Source organism: Felis catus, chromosome D3 (genome assembly GCF_018350175.1).
Source record: "Felis catus isolate Fca126 chromosome D3, F.catus_Fca126_mat1.0, whole genome shotgun sequence".
NCBI classification, from domain to species: domain Eukaryota; kingdom Metazoa; phylum Chordata; class Mammalia; order Carnivora; family Felidae; genus Felis; species Felis catus.
Window position 1 is genome coordinate 39,890,668 of NC_058379.1, and position 18,297 is coordinate 39,908,964.

General features: G+C 40.0%; 1 protein-coding gene across 9 annotated transcripts in view; it reads left to right on the forward strand.

The window, feature by feature from the left end:
• DLGAP1 (DLG associated protein 1) overlaps positions 1 to 18,297 on the forward strand; it is a 1,131,601-nt gene that overhangs the window by 495,180 nt on the left and 618,124 nt on the right. The gene's annotated exons all lie outside the window — the stretch shown is intronic.

Consider the following 18,297-nt stretch of genomic DNA (forward strand, 5'->3'; position numbering starts at 1 on the left):
CTTTTCTTCTCATCCAACTGAATTCATGTATATATTCATATGAATATATGTATATAATGTCTGTATATTTAAACACAATTTTCTATATATCACAGATTGTAAATTATATATATATATATATATATATATATATATATATATAGTCTGTGTTTTATATACACACAATATAGTAAGAATTGAAACGGGGAGTTTCTCAAAAAATAGTTCTAGTTCTTAATATTTCACCAAAAATCTCCATATAAAATACAGAATAAGACTTGTTTAAAGACAGATTAAAACTTTAAATACATATACTTGTTTGGCGCCTATATTGGAGCATTTACAAGAGCATTCACTTGCACCTTACATACATATGCCCTAAATATTGCACTAAATATTGAAATCAGGGTACCCAACAATCACTGTTCAGGGCCCTGGGAATAAAAGGATAAACAAGGAAAGGGTGACTGGGAGAATAGACAGTCTAACGGATGACAGGAATATACACAGGTTATCAAAATAAACTGTATTGAGTGATCTGATAGACATGTTCACCAAACATCAAAGGAACCAGGGAATTAGTTGTCTGGGAGAAGGGGAGACTCTCTGAGTGACAGTAGTGGAGTGGACTCTGAGCACATCTGTTCAGGCCTCAAAATATCATGACTTTTGCAGAGTACTTAGAATTTCTCCATTAGAGCTGTGCACACCTGCCAGTGTGCCTAAAAGCGTGATGGGACCCCAGGATTATAGTTCTGTGTGGGAAAATAGGTAGATTCCACTCCTAGCAAAGAAAGAAGCACATGCGATTTCCCTTTTATATTAAAAAAGAAAAGCTGGGGCACCTGGGTGGCTCAGTCACTTAAGCATCCTACTTCGGCTCAGGTCATGATCTCGCAGTCTGTGAGTTCGAGCCCCGCCTTGGGCTCTTTGCTGACAGCTCAGAGCCTGGAGCCTGCTCCAGATTTTCTCTCTCTCTCTTTCTCTCTCTCGCCACTCCTTCTCCACTCACACTGTTTCTGTCTCTCAAAATTGAATAAATGTTAAAAAAAAAATTAAAAAAGAAAACACGGAAGACTCTTGATACTGAAAACACCACCATTGAACAAAGCCAGCATGCCTGTTGCTGAGGGTTATGTATAATCCCAATGTATTGAACAAATTTAGAATAACGATCTTACGTTGCGAGGTTTGTCCTCTCTGGGTAAAGTGAAAGTATGGTCTGCCAAAGTCCAATGGTAGAATTCTACACTTTGGAAAAAGTCTATTTTAATGCACCGTTAACCAGTAAAGACCTAGCTGTCTGGTCTCCCAACAAAAATGATCCTGTCTCCACATGAACAATATAAATACTTACTCTGCCATTAGGTTATATTAGGATGCCTGTGAATTTTCTTCCCCCAGGGTTTTGGTTCTGGTGCTTAATGCAGCACTACGAACTGTGCAGAAGCAAAGTTATGTCTCGATCAGTATGAGCAGTTAAAAAAGTCTTTGTAAAGGGGCTAAGCCTTTGAATTCATTTAATTATTTTAGAGCCATTGGGAGAAAAGAAAGGTTACTTTTTCTCAAATTTTATCAGCAATTAAACACTTAAAGAAATTTGCTCTTCTTGCAGTATGGATCTGCTTTGCGTAAACCAGTTCTATTAGCCTAAAAATAGACTCCTCGTGGAATATTATTAACTCTTCTGTGTGGGTACTTATGCACATTCTGTACTGTCACTGTCTGTAACAAGATGAGAAAATACCTCCGGGTCTCTTTTTTATTGTGAAAGCTCTCTGGAAAAATAAAATTGCGACTACTCAGACCATGCTGGATGTGACAAAAAGTAAAGCGTTTCCAGATGTTAGTAGTAGACTACGAGGCAGAATTAATTTCCAGGTGTGATTAACACTTAGCATTGATAAGGAAATGATCCCACACAAAAGCCATGTAAAGATTATTTGATCGTCTTCCGAGGAAAGCTGTATGGAACTTAGTTCTTCTTGGCTTCTAGGAGAAAGGATGAAATCCATCCATCTTCTCTTTCTGAAGGAAAGACGATCTACAGCAGCCAGCAAGTTTTCAAAGTTTTCGGCATAATCAGCATGCTGAAAATGTGATGCAATGTATCTTTTTCTCTACAGAGGTTTTTGTTCATGTTTTCTTGTAGTCTATTCAGGTTTCTCTATCTGTCAGCCATTAGTCTGTGAAGTCCTCGAGAGCCCTCTTTATTTGAAGATCCCTTTCTTCCTTGTCTACGACCTTCTCCGTGGTTGTCTTCCTCCTGTTCTTCATGAGGGGAATTCAGTGCCACCAACTATCGACAGAGGGTAGCCCAACACACTTTGGTGTCCTCAGTTCTCTACTTGCCCATGATCCAGTCTTCATAAAGCCAGAATCATACCCGAAGATCTTGTATAGGCGGTGGTGTGCCGGTACCATTTCATAATCAGCTTTCAGAACAAGACGGGCCGTGTTTCCCAGCTTCTCTGGTGTATGTATCCTTTTGCCCGCGGTCAGCTCCAAGCTCCCGGTAAGTCTTTGCAGATCCCTGCCCTGGGAAGAGATGAGTACGACCCCTCCGGCCAATACCAGCAGGCCCCAGACCAGCCCTGTCAAATAATCGCGAGCATGAGGTTCTGCAAATCGCTACACCATCTTCTCTTTAATTGGCTGCACTTGGCACCACGGATTGGGATGCACGTGTCTCCATTGACCTTGCTTCTGATGGAGGGAAAGACCCATTGTGTTAGTACCCTGACTGCTACCATCTCATGGATGGTACTCATCGAGTCCCATTAGGAACTCCCCTAATCTCTTTCCTTGAAGCAAACAGAACACTTTGCTACCCAAAGTGGCAGCTGTAGATGTGTTTTTTTATTAGAAGAACACATAGCCAGGGCCCACATGAGAAACAAGAATGCCAAAATACCAGACACTTTAAAAGGAGAAAAAAACCCACGGAGATTTCTGAGCAAGAGAGCGATTAATTAAATGGAAGGTTGATTCCCCCCCCCCAAATACAGTGGTAAAGAAAATGCAAAGTGGGCCCTTGAAGTTGTATGAGAAGATCAGATAGACAGGCTTTGGATGTTGTGAGGGATAAAAGGGTCTTGGACCAAATGATAATGCTGTTCCTCATGATAGATATTCTTACGTCCCAGAGAGCTGTTGCTGAATTTTCTCCTTTATACTGCAGTAGTATATTTTTCACCCAACTGTGAAATTAAAAAATTCTCCCTGTAGCAGTTGGATACAGTTTGTTAGTTTGTATCTTATCAAAAACTGTTTAAATGTATCTCTGGTGACATTTCAGTGATAATTAAAAGCAGAAGGCCAATGTTTCAAGACTGAAGAATATATTCAGTTACTCCTTAGCTACCCTGGTATAACTCTCGACAAGAAACCAGTCCATCAGATGAAGTAACTGGCGTCTAGCTCTTTCTGTGGTCTTTAATTTTGTCCCGCCATTTGTAAATAACCAAGGCGAGAGGATAGATCGGATAAATCGGTTTCTATCTTTTAGAAGAGAAGCGAAGACTATGATGAGACCTAAATCATCTTACTAAGTCAGGTCTAATAGTCAAGAAAATGTGAGGCACTTGGGCAGCAAGAGAATATTATTTCATTTTTACTCAAACCCATCAGTAGCTAATGTCCGTCAGCGGAAGTTCTTGGTGCAGGAACTGCTCAGCACCCTGCAGACTATTCTCCAGACCTTTTTTTTTCTGTTAGACCTTATCGGGCACCCTTGCAATTGTTACCTTCCTAAAGCAGAGGTCAGAGCATTTAACTTCCCAGTAACTATTTGCCCAAGACCATTACTTCTTTGCGGTTAGAAGTGACCTCTCCTGCTTCTGAACATACCTGGATTATGTTAATTGATACATATGTGTATACACATAATACAATACAATATTATATATTTTATACAATATATAACATATATATATATATATATATATATATATATATATATATATATATATATATGAGAGGAAGGGGGGGAACAAAAATAAAGCCGAGGGATACAATGAATTAATGTTTATACAGGAGAATCTGGGTAAAAGGTATGAGTATTCTCTGTACTATTTGTATTCTTGCAACTTTTTTGTATTTAAATTTTATCTCCAAGTAAATAGTTCAACAACAACAACAATGAAGCCCTCCAGTATCTCATCTCAATCTAATGAACTCAGTTATTATTCCCCCTTAGGTGCCATCTTCTCCCTGCACACCAGGTGATCCAAATGATTGTGGTATTTTATTTGAATTAATACTTGCAAGGTGTATACCTCCCGATAGAGCAACACAGGGGAAGAAGTCAAATATGTGGGGATTTGGGAAAATGTAAGTCTTGTGAGGTAGGGTGACCAACTCTGTCAGTTTCCTTGGGACAGAGGGGTTTCTCAGATGCAAAACTTTGAGTACTAAAAGCAAGTAATCCCAGGCAAATTGGGATGAGTGGGCCATCCACCCTCCTTTGGGGGAGACGCTGGAGGGATGTGTTTAGCTGATGCCAAAAGCTGGTGTCAGGAATGCCAGGAGATGACGCTTGATCAGAACCCTACATTCCAAATGAAGGCATTTCAGAGGACCTGCGCAACGGAAACCAAACAAGCGCATTGAACTGCAATGGAGCGGAGTTGTATTACCAGAAATATAAGCTGCGTTCAAAGAAAATTAATCTTTGATACACACATGAGTTGTTCAGATAGGAAAACTATGTCAAAGATCTGTGTCGCTTCATTGTTCCAAGATTCCTGTTGTCTATTCAGTGAAGTCCGAATTCCTTAGCGCAAAATGACTTCCTGAATGAGAACTATTGTGTATCCAGGGTTGTATCATGGAGTCTCCCCACAACGTGTAAAGTTGGTGTTATCATGTCCAGCTTGCAGACCTGGGAACTGCAGATCAGAGAGGTGAAGTGCTTTCCCGAGGGCATGCGGCAGCATGTGGCACTATTAGAAATCACAGCAGTATCTACCTCCAGATTCTTGCTGTTCTTTCCTCGTTGATCTGCCCCAGCCTCCCAGAGGCACTGTCCTCCAGCCCTACAGCTCTCCCTGCTTCCTGGAGGGGCAGCAGGCGTGCCTTTGGTGGGTGTGTCATCCTCAGACTCCACCCACCTGACCTACCCATTCTTCCATGATCCTACCTACATGCAAATTCCCTGATACTAATCCAGGTAGAAAACTTCTTTCTCCCCTCTAAACACCTGGCATGTTTTGTTTGTATCATTCGCGTAGTCCTTACCTTTTGGACACTTAGGTGGAAAACAATATAACCGGCGACAGAGTGTAGGACGTGTTTTCAGATGAGATCTAGGTTACGTTCTGGATCTACCCCTATGGTAGGTACTATATAATCTTGGTCTGTAGCCCTGTGCAATTTGAGCTGCAGCTTTCTCATATTTAAATCACTATAATATTACATTATTTATAGGATTACCATAGCAATTAACAATGTGTCTACAAGATGACTTAATGTCGTGTCTGACCGTTGTCACCGGTTAAATTTTCAAGCTACTCAAGGCAAAAACTTCATCTTGCATTTTTTTCTTGATTCTAAGCCCTATGTTTTGAACATACAAGGTACTCAATAGAGTGTTTGTTTAAAAATAAGGGTTTTATATAGAGTGGTAGCATTGGAATGGAAATTATTTTTCAGGAAGAATATCAGAAATAAAATTTATATACAAAAGTGTTGCAAGAATACAAACAGTAGAGGGGCGCCTGGGTGGCGCAGTCGGTTAAGCGTCCGACTTCAGCCAGGTCACGATCTCGCGGTCTGGGAGTTCGAGCCCCGCGTCAGGCTCTGGGCTGATGGCTCAGAGCCTGGAGCCTGTTTCCGATTCTGTGTCTCCCTCTCTCTCTGCCCCTCCCCCGTTCATGCTCTGTCTCTCTCTGTCCCAAAAATAAATAAACGTTGAAAAAAAAATTTAAAAAAAAAGAATACAAACAGTAGAAAGACCACTCACATACCTTTTATCCATATTTACCTGGATAAATGTTAACACATTTTATCCCTTTGCTTTATCATTTGTGTTCCCTTGTTCTCTTTGTGTCACATATAGTATCAACATAACAAAAATTAACATAGTATAGATATATTCAGATCAAGAAAAATCACTTCTTTTAAAAATTTTTTTGATTTTAATTTTTTATTTTTTTATTTTTTTTTCAACGTTTATTTTATTTTTGGGACAGAGAGAGACAGAGCATGAACGGGGGAGCGGCAGAGAGAGAGGGAGACACAGAATCGGAAACAGGCTCCAGGCTCTGAGCCATCAGCCCAGAGCCTGACGCGGGGCTCGAACTCCCGGACCATGAGATCATGACCTGGCTGAAGTCGGACGCTTAACCGACTATGCCACCCAGGCGCCCCATTTAATTTTAATTTTTTAATTTTTTTTATTTTTTGAGAAAGAGACAGAGTGAGCAGGTTTGGGGCGGAGAGAGAGAGAGAGAGAGAGAGAGAGAGAGAGAGAGAGAGAAGCCCAATCAGGCTCTGCACTGTCAGCACAGAATCCAATGCGGGGCTCAATCTCACAAACCATGAGATCATGACCTGAGCCAGAATCAAGAGTCAGACATTTAACCTACTGAGCCACCCAGGGGCCCCTAGGAGAAATCACTTCTAACTGGAAAGAAATACTGGAGGAACTGGATTTAAGAGATTTAATAAGGATTTAATAAATGGTTAATGGGGCGCCTGGGGGAAGAATTCAAAATATCTGAAGTTTTGATTCTAGGATTCATGTACTAAAAGAAGTATTAATTTTGATTTTATCAAAGATAAAATGATCAAGCTCTTGAAGCCAGATAGGATAGTGTGAGGCTTCTAAGAGTTGGAACTTGGCCTGCGTGTCAGTTATTCCAGCAGTGTGACTTTGAATAAATTACCCTGTGCCTCAGTTTCCTCATGGGGCGATTCTCTGATAGAATGATAATAATACACCCTGTAATGAAGGCAACATTTTTGCCACAGCACCTACTATGCAGAAAACACTGAATCAGAACAACAGCAGAAGTTAGAACTATTTTAATGTCAAAAGGAAATGACCCAGGAATTGGCAGAGAACAATCGAGGAAGTTTTAGCTTCAGAGCACTTGGCCTTGAGGGCTATAGTCGAAGCTGCTTTTATCCCACACCGAAGCATTTGCAGGTGCTAAGGAATCATATCACTTAACACGTGGACTCTCCTAGGCTTTTTGTTGAAGAAAAATGTCATAGCTGACTTTACCACGGGTTCTGCTTTTTTGCAAGAATCTTTCTTCTAATTTTTCTGTGGTGAAGCAGCTGCCGTTGCTATGTTATCAGCTCTGTTGCTATGGGGGATGCCTTGGATGTTTGCCAGATGAGGATTGGTTATTTCAGCCCCCGTATGTTCACAGTTGACATTTTTCTATGTTACATCATGCTGTTTTATCTTAATTCGAGGGCTAGGCTCAATAATGTTGATCAGCTGTGGAAGAACTGATATTAGTTGTGAAGGAATCAGACTGTCCCTCCTTAGAAAACTTACATTAGCAATTCAAGCGATGTGTGCAGGAAACATGCACACACACACACGCAAGACTAGATGGTGATATATTTAGAAGCTTGCCTGTGTATAAGACATGTGACTCTTAAGTCATGAAATTCACAGATAGAGGGCTGAACAGTGGCATTTATGCAGTGATCGTGAAACAAGAAATTACTTCAAATCAGAGGTGACCACATCCTATCAACTTCATTGACAGCCGTCAAAATTGACATAACCGCTCTTTGGGAGTCATTCTCCATGAATACAGTTCTCTACTGACCCTTGCAGGAGTTGTGGCTTGGATAAAGCTTCTCTACTGTAAGATCAACTTTCTAGTGAGCTGTCCTTGTCTCTGTAATATAGTGATGTTGATTGAATAGTTCAGACAATTGCCAGACTTCAAATTGCCAAGTTACGAAACCCTTTCGAAAAGAGAAAAGTCAATATCATAATGACTGTCTCCCTTCTTGATCTCCTTTATCTCAAGGGCAAGGAGAAATACCCCTTGGAAGATAAGATCTAGGAGCTTCTGTACCCTCGTTGCTTAGTCACTAGTCTATTTAAACAGGACAAGACCTGAATTTGCAATTTTTCCAAATACACATTCACAAGTGGGCTTATAAAAAGGAGATAAGTAAGTTGGCTTAACAATGGAAATCAAGATTTTGCTACTTAGAAGCATGTAATGAACATACTTTATAATTTTTACGGCATTTTTACTCATCAACATTAGAGAACGCTGGAAGCCGGGTTTATGAGAAAATTTGACATTTCCACAATAAAATTTATTTTAGCAAATAACTTTGAATCATTTCCTGAAGGTATTTACTCTAAAGTGCTGAGTGGATTTTTTTGTCTGAATAACTCCCCCCCTGAAAAATACTGTCTTCGCTCTTAACTATAGACAACATACCGATGGTTGTTGAGGAGGAGGTGGGTGGGGGGATGGGTTCAACAGGTGGATGGGGATTAAGGAGGGCTCTTGTGATGAGCACCAGGTGTATGGAAGTGTTGAATCACTAAATTGTACACCTGAAACTAAAATTACACTGTATTTTAACTGGAATTTAAATAAAATCTTTAAAAAAAACCTGTAATTATTAAAGAGGCAGTACATATGTGGCTTGCACAATTTGGTGTTAATTTCAAGGAATTCTTTCTGTAGATCTTTTCAGATGAGTGAGGCATGTACAAATAAATAGGGATATTAGGTTCTGGAATAAAAGGTAAGATTTTTTTCATTCTCATTTGAAAATTATAACCCAAGAGGACTTCAAAGCAGGAGTGATTCCCATGACCAACTGATGATGGTATAATATACATACTTTTAGGTAGGTTTAAGCCTTAGCATTGCGATCTATTTAGAAACACAGCTCAGTGAATTGCAGAGAACAGAAGCAAACGTGTTCTTGGGCCTTATCCTCATCTGCTTCTTCCGCCTCCCACCCCTCCCCCACCAGAAGGAAACAGGCAAAAGTGAAATCTGAATGAACACCGGTATTCCGTTTCCAGATCTGTAAAATAATTTGCATGATTCCCTTTGGGGGACATTTGGGAGGGTCGTAAGTAATGTCCTTACTTAAAACTTCAAAGGCTTTTAGATGGCCTGGAGTGCATGAGACGTGTAATGGAGAAGCTGAGCCCTTGGAGATTAAAAGAAAGAAAGCAAAAGAAAAGGAACAAGCCGTTTGCTTTCTGTCACATTCCATAGACAAGAAGCTACCTGTCAGATACTTAGGCGGCTTCCCATAGCTCTCCAGCGTACCTGTTTTTGTACACACAACATTCTATTGTTAGCGTCATCACGTCATTGCCTGGTCTCCCCAGTGACCTTCTCAATGGCTGGACCTTAATTTATGTAAGTTCGTAGCCAAATGGCCTGGATGAGTGATTGCTGTATGCTTTGACTCCTCTTTCCCCTCTCAAATTTGGTCATTCCCTCACTGTGTTCAACTGCTATCTAACATCCCGTGCCACACATCCCGGGGCCATGTATGAGCCCCCACCCCTTTTCTTACATCTCCAATTGATCATTAAGTTCTCCTCACCTCTTTGGGATCCCTCGCCATTCCGTTCTCACCACCTCCACAATCGTCCATGCCTTACTCATTCTTGCGGACACCGTCCGGGTAGCTTCCCTCTGGCCCCTGTGTCCAGTTTGAGTCCCCTCCGAGAATTTGTCGAAAACATAAATCGGGCCGTGTTACCCACCATACATACGTACATCTAGTAGACCCGTTATCACTTAACATGTCCAAATCTAACACCTGAGCCTCCCTGATACCCCAAGCCTTTTCAACCTCTTCATCAAAGTAAATGGTACTCTATTATTCCCATCTCTGAGGCCCCACACTTGGGAATCTTTCTCTTCTCTTTCATGCCCCGTATTCCATCAAACGGCAAATCCTATTGACTTTGCCTTGAAGATACGTGTAGAATGTTAACCATTTCCTCCCCACCTGCCCGGCCATCAACCCACTCTAAGCCATCATCCTCTATCACCCAGACCTCTGTCATAGACCCTGACAGTCAGTCTGTGCCTTCGCCTCCCGGGTCACCTAACTGGATTCAGACAGAGCTGAGCGTGACGTACAGCGAACAGATTGTTTTCACATTTTATAGGTAAGAACTCGGAGACACTAAGAGTGTGACGAGGAGTGATGCGGTAAGGATCTGCTCCATTCCTCAATTCATATCCTGTTCACGTGTGACAATTGAGGCCTGTGAAAGCTTAAGTGACAGGTTTACAAGGACTGACTACGCAGGGAGAACAAGGACTGAGGGCACTACCCCTCCGAGTGTTGCCTCATTCATGCAGGGAGACAAACACTAAGGAGGCAGTTATTTTGACTGCTAGCATTTTAAAATGAAAATAGGTCTGGGAGTTCAGCAAATTGAACTTGAGTTAATTCTGTAGGGAAACATAAACCCTTCTTTTGAGTGCCGAGATTAGGTCGCTGAGGAAAGTGAAGTTTTTTAAATGTATTTCCACAGCAAACACTACGTGTTGATAACAAATGCAACAACAGTAGATACTTTGCATTTTCTGTTTCTTCCCCGAGTGTGACTCATATATGGGCATATATTCCATAAGATTCAGTGGGTTCAACATACATGACTCCATTTGGTCATGTTGTTTATTTTTAACAAATTGTTAAAAAAAAAATGTGTGTTGTTTATCCGTTCTTTATTTGATCACTCTTCAGAGTGTCTGTAAAGTGTCTAGTCGTTCAGGGCTGTTTTAAAATACAGTATATTAGGGGCACCTGGGTGGCTCAGTAGGTTGAGCGTCCGACTTCAGCTCAGGTCATGATCTCACAGCTCGTGAGTTTGAGCCCCACGTCAGGCTCTGTGGTGACAATGCAGAGCCCGCTTCTGATTCTGTGTCTCCGTCTCTCTGCCTCCCCTTCTCTCTCTCTCTCTCTCTCTCTCTCTCTCTCTCAAATATATAAACACTAAAAAAAAATAAAATAAAATACAGTGTATTAATAAAAACTTGGGTTATATGAAGGCCAATAGACCAGGAGATGACTACCATTGGAAATGGCAGTACCCAAGAGGAGGGGGCATGCCAGGAGGGGCACACAGGAAACCACCAGGAGAGTTCAGGAGGCAGAGAGAGAGGGAAGAAGTGCGGACAAGAGCCTTTATTGTGGTCTGTAAATGAAGTGCTGAAACAAGACAATAGGCCCAAAACGGAGTCACCAAATGGTGCCAGGCCCCATGTCACCACACCGAGGCTTCATTGCACTTTTGTCTCCACCAGAGATGGAGTCTTAAACCTTAATTAAGAATCACTGGGTCACGGGCGCCTGGGTGGCTCAGTCAGTTAAGCGTCCAACTTCGGCACAGGTCACGATGTCACCATTTGTGAGTTCGAGCGTGACATCAGGCTTTCTTCTGTCACCGCAGAGCCTACTTCAGATCCTCTGTCTCCCTCTCTCTCTCCCTCTCTACCCCTATCCCACTCTTGTGCTGTCTCCCTCTCAAAAATAAATGAACATTAAAAAAAAAAAAAAAGAGAGAATCACTGGGTCAGCACTGATGAGATCATCTGCCTTACAGATCCCTGCCATCCCCTGGGGGAAAGTGACCTTGCCACAACCAAAACACTTGTGCTGGTATAACTTCCTTGTTCCCATTCCCTACTGCCTACAAATGCCTCCTTCGTTTTGTGCAACCTCATTTGTACAATTCCTTGCAGCTCCTTTCTATTGTTAGATGGGATGCTAATTAGCTGCATGAATTGTTGAATAAAATCCATAAGATCTTCAAAAAAAATAGAGATACAAAGTGATTTATTTTTCCAATCATAAAGCATAAAACAAGCTGTGCTCTTTTCACACTTAAATAAATGTGTCTTTTAAAAATTACTGTCCACAATAGGGAAATGCAAATCAAGACCATAGTGATGAACCACTTCATACCCACTAAGTTGGCTGTTACATTTCTTTAAAGAGAATATAACAAGTGTGGGCGAGGATGTGAGGAAATTGGAAATCTTGTGTATTGCTGGTGGGAATTTAATTGTTGCAACCGCTATGGAAAATCGTATGGAAGTTCCTTAAAAAGTTAAACACAGAATTACCATATGATACACCAATTCTACTGTAGGTATATGCCCAGAAGAGTTGAAAGCAGGAACTCAGACAGTTACTTCTATGCCAACATTCATAGCAGCATTATACCCAAAGTGGAAACAACCCATGTGCCCTTGAAAAGATGGATGTTGAAAAAAATGTGGTTTATGCATACATAGGAATACTATTCGGCCTTTAAAAGGACGGAAATTTTGATCCTTGCCATAACATGGCTGACCCTTAAAAAATACTATGCTAAGTGAAATAAGCCTGACACAAGAAGGCAAATACTGTATGTTTCCACTTATGTAGGGTATCCAAAGGTATCTAAAAAAGAGACCATAGTAGAAAAGTAGTTATTAGGGACTGAGGAGATACAGGAGTATGGAGTTACAGTTTATTAGGTACAGAATTTCCTTTGGAGATAATGAAAATGTTCTGGAAGTGGTTAGTGGTGATGTGTATACAACATTGCAACTGTGCTTAATTCCAATGAATTAGATACTTAAAAATCATGGAAATGATAATTTTATGTTGTATATGTTTTACTACCCTAAAATTATTATTCAAGAAAGAAATTAAAATGGAAATCACGCAGTGACTTTATAATGAGCTTGTTACACACTGGTGTTAGAAATAGGAATTGACGGGGCACCTGGGTGGCTCAGGCAGTTAAGCATCCGACTTTGGCTCAGGTCACGATCTCGTGGTCCGTGAGTTCGAGCCCCGCGTTGGGCTCTGTGCTGACCGCTCAGAGCCTGGAGCCTGTTTCGGATTCTGTGTCTCCCTCTCTCTCTGACCCAACCCCATTTATGCTCTGTCTCTCTCTGTCTCAAAAATAAATAAACGTTAAAAAAAAAAAAAAGAAATAGGAATTGTTGTCTTGTCTTTCATGAATGTTACGATTTTCATTGAACCTTAAATTTCAAACCAAGCTTAATGTTTTTTTTAATTGAGAATCGTATTATAATAATTGTAGATTCACATGCAGTTTTAAAAACTAAGACAGAGAAATAACCATATGCATTTTACCCAGTGTCCTCCAAGGGTAACATTTCAAGAAACCGTAGTATAGTATCACAGCTAGAATATTGACGTTGATAAAATCCACCAATCCTAAGATTTCCACAATTTTAGTTGTACTCATTTGGGTTGTGTACATCTATGTACTGACTTCTATGTCATTTTGTCACATGCATTTAGGTTCATGTCTCTCCTTCACAGTCCAGATACAGAATGGTTCCATCGCCGTGGGGTCCCTGGTTTGGCTCTTCCATAGGCACACCCACTTCCTCCAGAACCTTCCCGAAAGGCCCATCCTGAAACTCTGGCCAAGCATTAATCTATTCTCTGTCTCCGTAATTTTGACATTGAAAAATGTTACATAAATGGGATCATTTATAAATGGCATGTCATTTTTTTAGGATTGGCCTTTATCACTCACATACGTCCCTAGAGTTTCCTCCCAGTTGCTGTGTTCATTCCTTTTTATTGCAGAATAGTTTTCCGTTGGGTGTATGTTTATTCACCTGTTGAAAGACCTCTGGTCTTTTCCCAGGTTTTGGCTTTTTTGAAGGAAACTGCTGGACACATATTACGAATTTTTATGTGAACATGTTTTTATTTTACTTTTTGTGGAATAAATGTGTTGCTGCTGAGTCCTACTGCAATTGCACAGGAGTTTTATACGAAACCGTCAAGCAGTTTTCCAAAGTCCTGGCGCCATTTTCCATTCCCACCAGCGATCTGCGAGTGATTCAGTGTTTCTGCATTCTCATCAGCATGTCGTGTTGTCCCTATCACTTATTGTAGCCATTTTCATATCAAAATTAATATTATTATTTTAACTTGCATTTCTCTGGCCAAAATGTTGAATATTTGTGTATGCACTTACTGCCCTCTGTATACACTCTTTGGTAAAATATCTATTCAGGACTTCACACATTTTCTAATGGAGTTGTTTTATTACTGTTAAATTGGAATTATTATTCTAGATACGAGACCTTTGTTGGATATGTGATTTGCAAATATTTCCTCTTAGTAGCTTTCATCTTGTTGACAAGGATGTTCACAGAACAACAACTTTAAATGTAATTGCTATCAGTTTTTCAATTTTTTCCCTCTGTGGATCATGCTTTTAGTATCAAGTCTAAAAACTACTTAGCCCTAGGTGCCAAAGATTTTTTTTCTTTTTTTCTGAAAGTTTTAGGGTTTTTCACTTTCTATTTGAATTCATGATCCACTCTGAGTTACATTTTGTATAAGGTGTGAAGTAAAGCTCAAGTTTTATTTTTTGCCCATGACATCCATTTCTTTCAACACTATTTGTTGAAAGGTTATCCCTTCCTCCATTGAATTGCTTTTGTACCTTTGTCGAAAAACAGTTCAGCATATTTGTATGGACATATTTGGGGATTCTTCTGTCCCACAGAATTGCCTGTATCTCCACCAATACTAGACTGTCTTTACCGCAGCTATATATTAAGCCTTAATAGGAGTAGATTGATTTCTCATTTTTTTTTCTTTTTTATAATTATTTTAGCTGTTATGGGGTCTATTCCCTTCTATATAAATTATAGAAAAGGTTTCTTTATGTCTATAAAAAGGCCTTGCCAGGGCACCTGGGTGGCTCAGTCGGTTGAGCATCTGACTTCAGCTCAGGTCATGATCTCACGGTGAGTTCGAGCCCCCCATAGGGCTGTGTGCTGACAGCTCGGAGACTGGAGCCTGCTTCGGATTCTGTGTCTCCCTCTCTCTCTGCCCCTCCCCTGCTCATGCTCTGTCTCTCTCTGTCTCAAAAATAAATAAAAACATTTAAAAAGAAAAAAAAAAGGCCTTGCCAAGATTTTGATAGGAATTGCATTAGGCCTATAGACCAGTTTGGGAAGAATTGACATCTTTATTATGTTGAGTCTTGCAATACATGAATGCAGTGTCTTTCCATTTATTTGGATCTTTTTTGAAGTGTTGAAGTATTTTGTCATTTGGAGTATATAGATGATATACATGCTTTCTTAATTGTTTCATTTTCTTTGCTACAGTTTTACATGGTATTGTTTTTGTTTCCACCTGTTCATTGTTAGTGTGTAGAAATGTAATTGGTCTTTGTAAGTTGATCTTCTATCTTGCAGAAGTGCTGAAATTATTAGTTCTAGGGGTGTTTTTGTAAATTCCTTGGGGTCTTCCCTCACTTATTTTAGTGATACCTAATTATGTCATCTCCAAGCAGAGATAATTTTATTTCACCATTTCCAGTTTGTATGCTGTTTATTTCTTTTTCCTCGCTTAATACAGTAGCTAAAACTTTCAATACTATGTTGAAAAGAGTGGTGATAACAGACATCCTTGCCTTGTACTGGTTTTAGGGGAAAGCAGTCAGTATTTAAGTATAATCCTGAAGTATGATTTTAGCTATCGATTTTTTTTCTGGATGATCAAGTTGAGGTGATTGCCCTCGACTCCTTTCTGAGGGTCGTTATGATAAATGTATGTTGGGTTTTGTCAATTTTTTTTTTCTATATCCATTGATAGGATCATGTGATATTTTCTTTAGCTTTTCATACACTGGATTACCTTGACTGGTTTTAGAATGTTTTTTTTTTATTTTTTTTTTCAACGTTTATTTATTTTGGGGACAGAGAGAGACAGAGCATGAACGGGGGAGGGGCAGAGAGAGAGGGAGACACAGAATCGGAAACAGGCTCCAGGCTCTGAGCCATCAGCCCATAGCCCGACGCGGGGCTCGAACTCACGGACCGCGAGATCGTGACCTGGCTGAAGTCGGACGCTTAACCGACTGCGCCACCCAGGCGCCCCATGAATGTTGAACCAACCTTGCACAATTGGTCATGGCATATAATTCTGTTTATGCATTGTTGGATTTAATTTGCCAGTATCTTTTTGAGCATTTTTTGCATTTAAATTCAGGAGGGTTATTGGTCTGCAGCTTTGTTATTTTGTATTTTCTTTATCTGGTTTTGGTATCATATAATGAGAATTGTTCCCTCCTCTTCTATTTTCTAGGACAGATTGTGGAAAATGGTGATAATGCTTCTTTAAATGTTGGATAGAATTCCCCAGTAAAACCCTCTGAATTTGAAGAGGTTTTTTTTTTTTTTTCAGTAGTTTTAAACTGTCAGTTCAAGTTCTTTGATACTTATAGGGATATTCAAATTATAACATCTTTATTGAGTTTTGGTAATACATAGTTTTTGAGGAATTGGTCCATTTTTTTTTCTAATTTGTCAAATTTTTTAGCATGAAAGGGTTTTGTTTTGTTTTGTGATGTTCCCTTATTATGTTTTTAACAGGCATAAAATGAATAGTGATAACGCTTATTTGGTTTCTGCAGTTGTGACAATGCATCTTCTCTCTTCTTAGCGCTTTATCAATTTTGTTGATTATTTTCCCCCCAAACCACCAATTTGCTGTATCTGTGACTTTCTCTCTTGCTGCTCGTGGTTTATTTTGTTCATCCTTTCCTACTTTCTTTTGATTTGAGACATTTCCTCATTTACAGTGCTATAAATTTATTTCTCATCCTGGCATTAACTACATTCCATGTATTTCCAGTTGCCATTTTCATTGCTCTCGGACCCATGGATTATTTAGAAGTCTGTATTTTAATATCCACATACTTGGAAATTTTCTTGTTAGCTTTCTGTTACTCACTTCCAGTTAGATTCCATATGGTCAGAGAACACATTATGTATGACTTCAATACTTTTATTTTTGTGAAGGTTTGTTTTGTGGCCAAGGAACTGATCTATCTTGGTAAAGGTTCAGTGGGTGTTTGGGAAAAAATAAAAGTGTATACTCTGCTGTCGTTGGGTGTGTTGTTCTGTATATGTCACTTAGAGTCTGTTGATTGTGTTATTCAGATCTATGTCTTTGCTGGTTTTCTCTCTAGTTCTATTAGTTTTTTTTTTATTTTTTTTTTGACGTTTATTTATTTTTGAGACAGAGAGAGACACAGCATGAATGGGGGAGGGGCAGAGAGAGAGGGAGACACAGAATCCGAAACAGGCTCCAGGCTCTGAGCAGTCAGCACAGAGCCCGACGCGGGGCTCGAACTCACGGACCACGAGATCGTGACCTGAGCCGAAGTCGGACGCTTAACCGACCAGGCCACCCAGGCACCCCTAGTTCTATTAGTTTTTAAGAGGAAGGTTGGAGTCTCTAATTGTGGATTTTCTACTTCTCCTTGAAACTCTATTAGTTTCTGTTTCATGTATTTTGAGACTCGGTATACGACTTTAGGATTAGGATTGTCTTCCCAGCATATTGATCCTTGGATCACGGTGTTACGTAGCTCTTTGTTGTCTAGTTACGTTTCTTGTTTTGATGGCTACTTTATCTGTTATCAATACGGTCTCACCTGCTTTCTTAAAATTATTGTAGTCAGCATGGTATTGTTTTTCTGCTGAATTTGAAGCGGCTTTTTTTACAAACATATTTTGGAGTCATGTTCTATTTTATCCACCAATCTCTGTCTTTGAATTCCTGTATTTAGGCCATCTATGTTTAAGGTAATTATTGAAATGTTAGTGTGTGAGAAGGCTGCGTCCTTACTTTCTGTTGGTTTTCTCTGATTGTTGATTTTCTCTTTCTCTTTTCTTGCCTTTCTGTGGGTTACTTGAACAGTTTGGGGGAGGCTGTACGGGTTGGTTTGTGACATTTTTTTATTGCGGTATAATACACATAACACAAAACATACCATTTTAACTATTTTTAAGTGCATACAGTTCAGTGGCATTGAGTACATTCACGTTGTTGTGTGGCTATGTCACTGACATCTCCAGCACTTTTCCGTGATCCTGAACTGACACCGAGTACCCATTAAGCACTAATTTTTCATTCCTCGCTTACATCCCTTACAAAATAGTAACCGCTTTTTTGCTTTCATTTTCTGTGAATACACATATTCTAGGAACTTCATTTCAGTGGATTCATGCAATATTTGTCATTTTGTGTCTGGCTTGTTTCACTTAGCATAATGTCTTCCACGTTGATCCGTGTTATAGCACGTATCAGGATTCAGCAAAGCTGAATAACGTTCCATTTTATGTATACGGTGTTTTGTTTATTCATACACCTGCCAGGGGACATTTGAGTTGTCTCCCCCTTTTGGCCATTGAGAATAAAGCTACTGTGAACATGGGCGTACAGGTGTATGCGTGAGCCCCTGCTTTCAAATCTTCTGGTTGTATTCCAGAAGTGGACTTGATG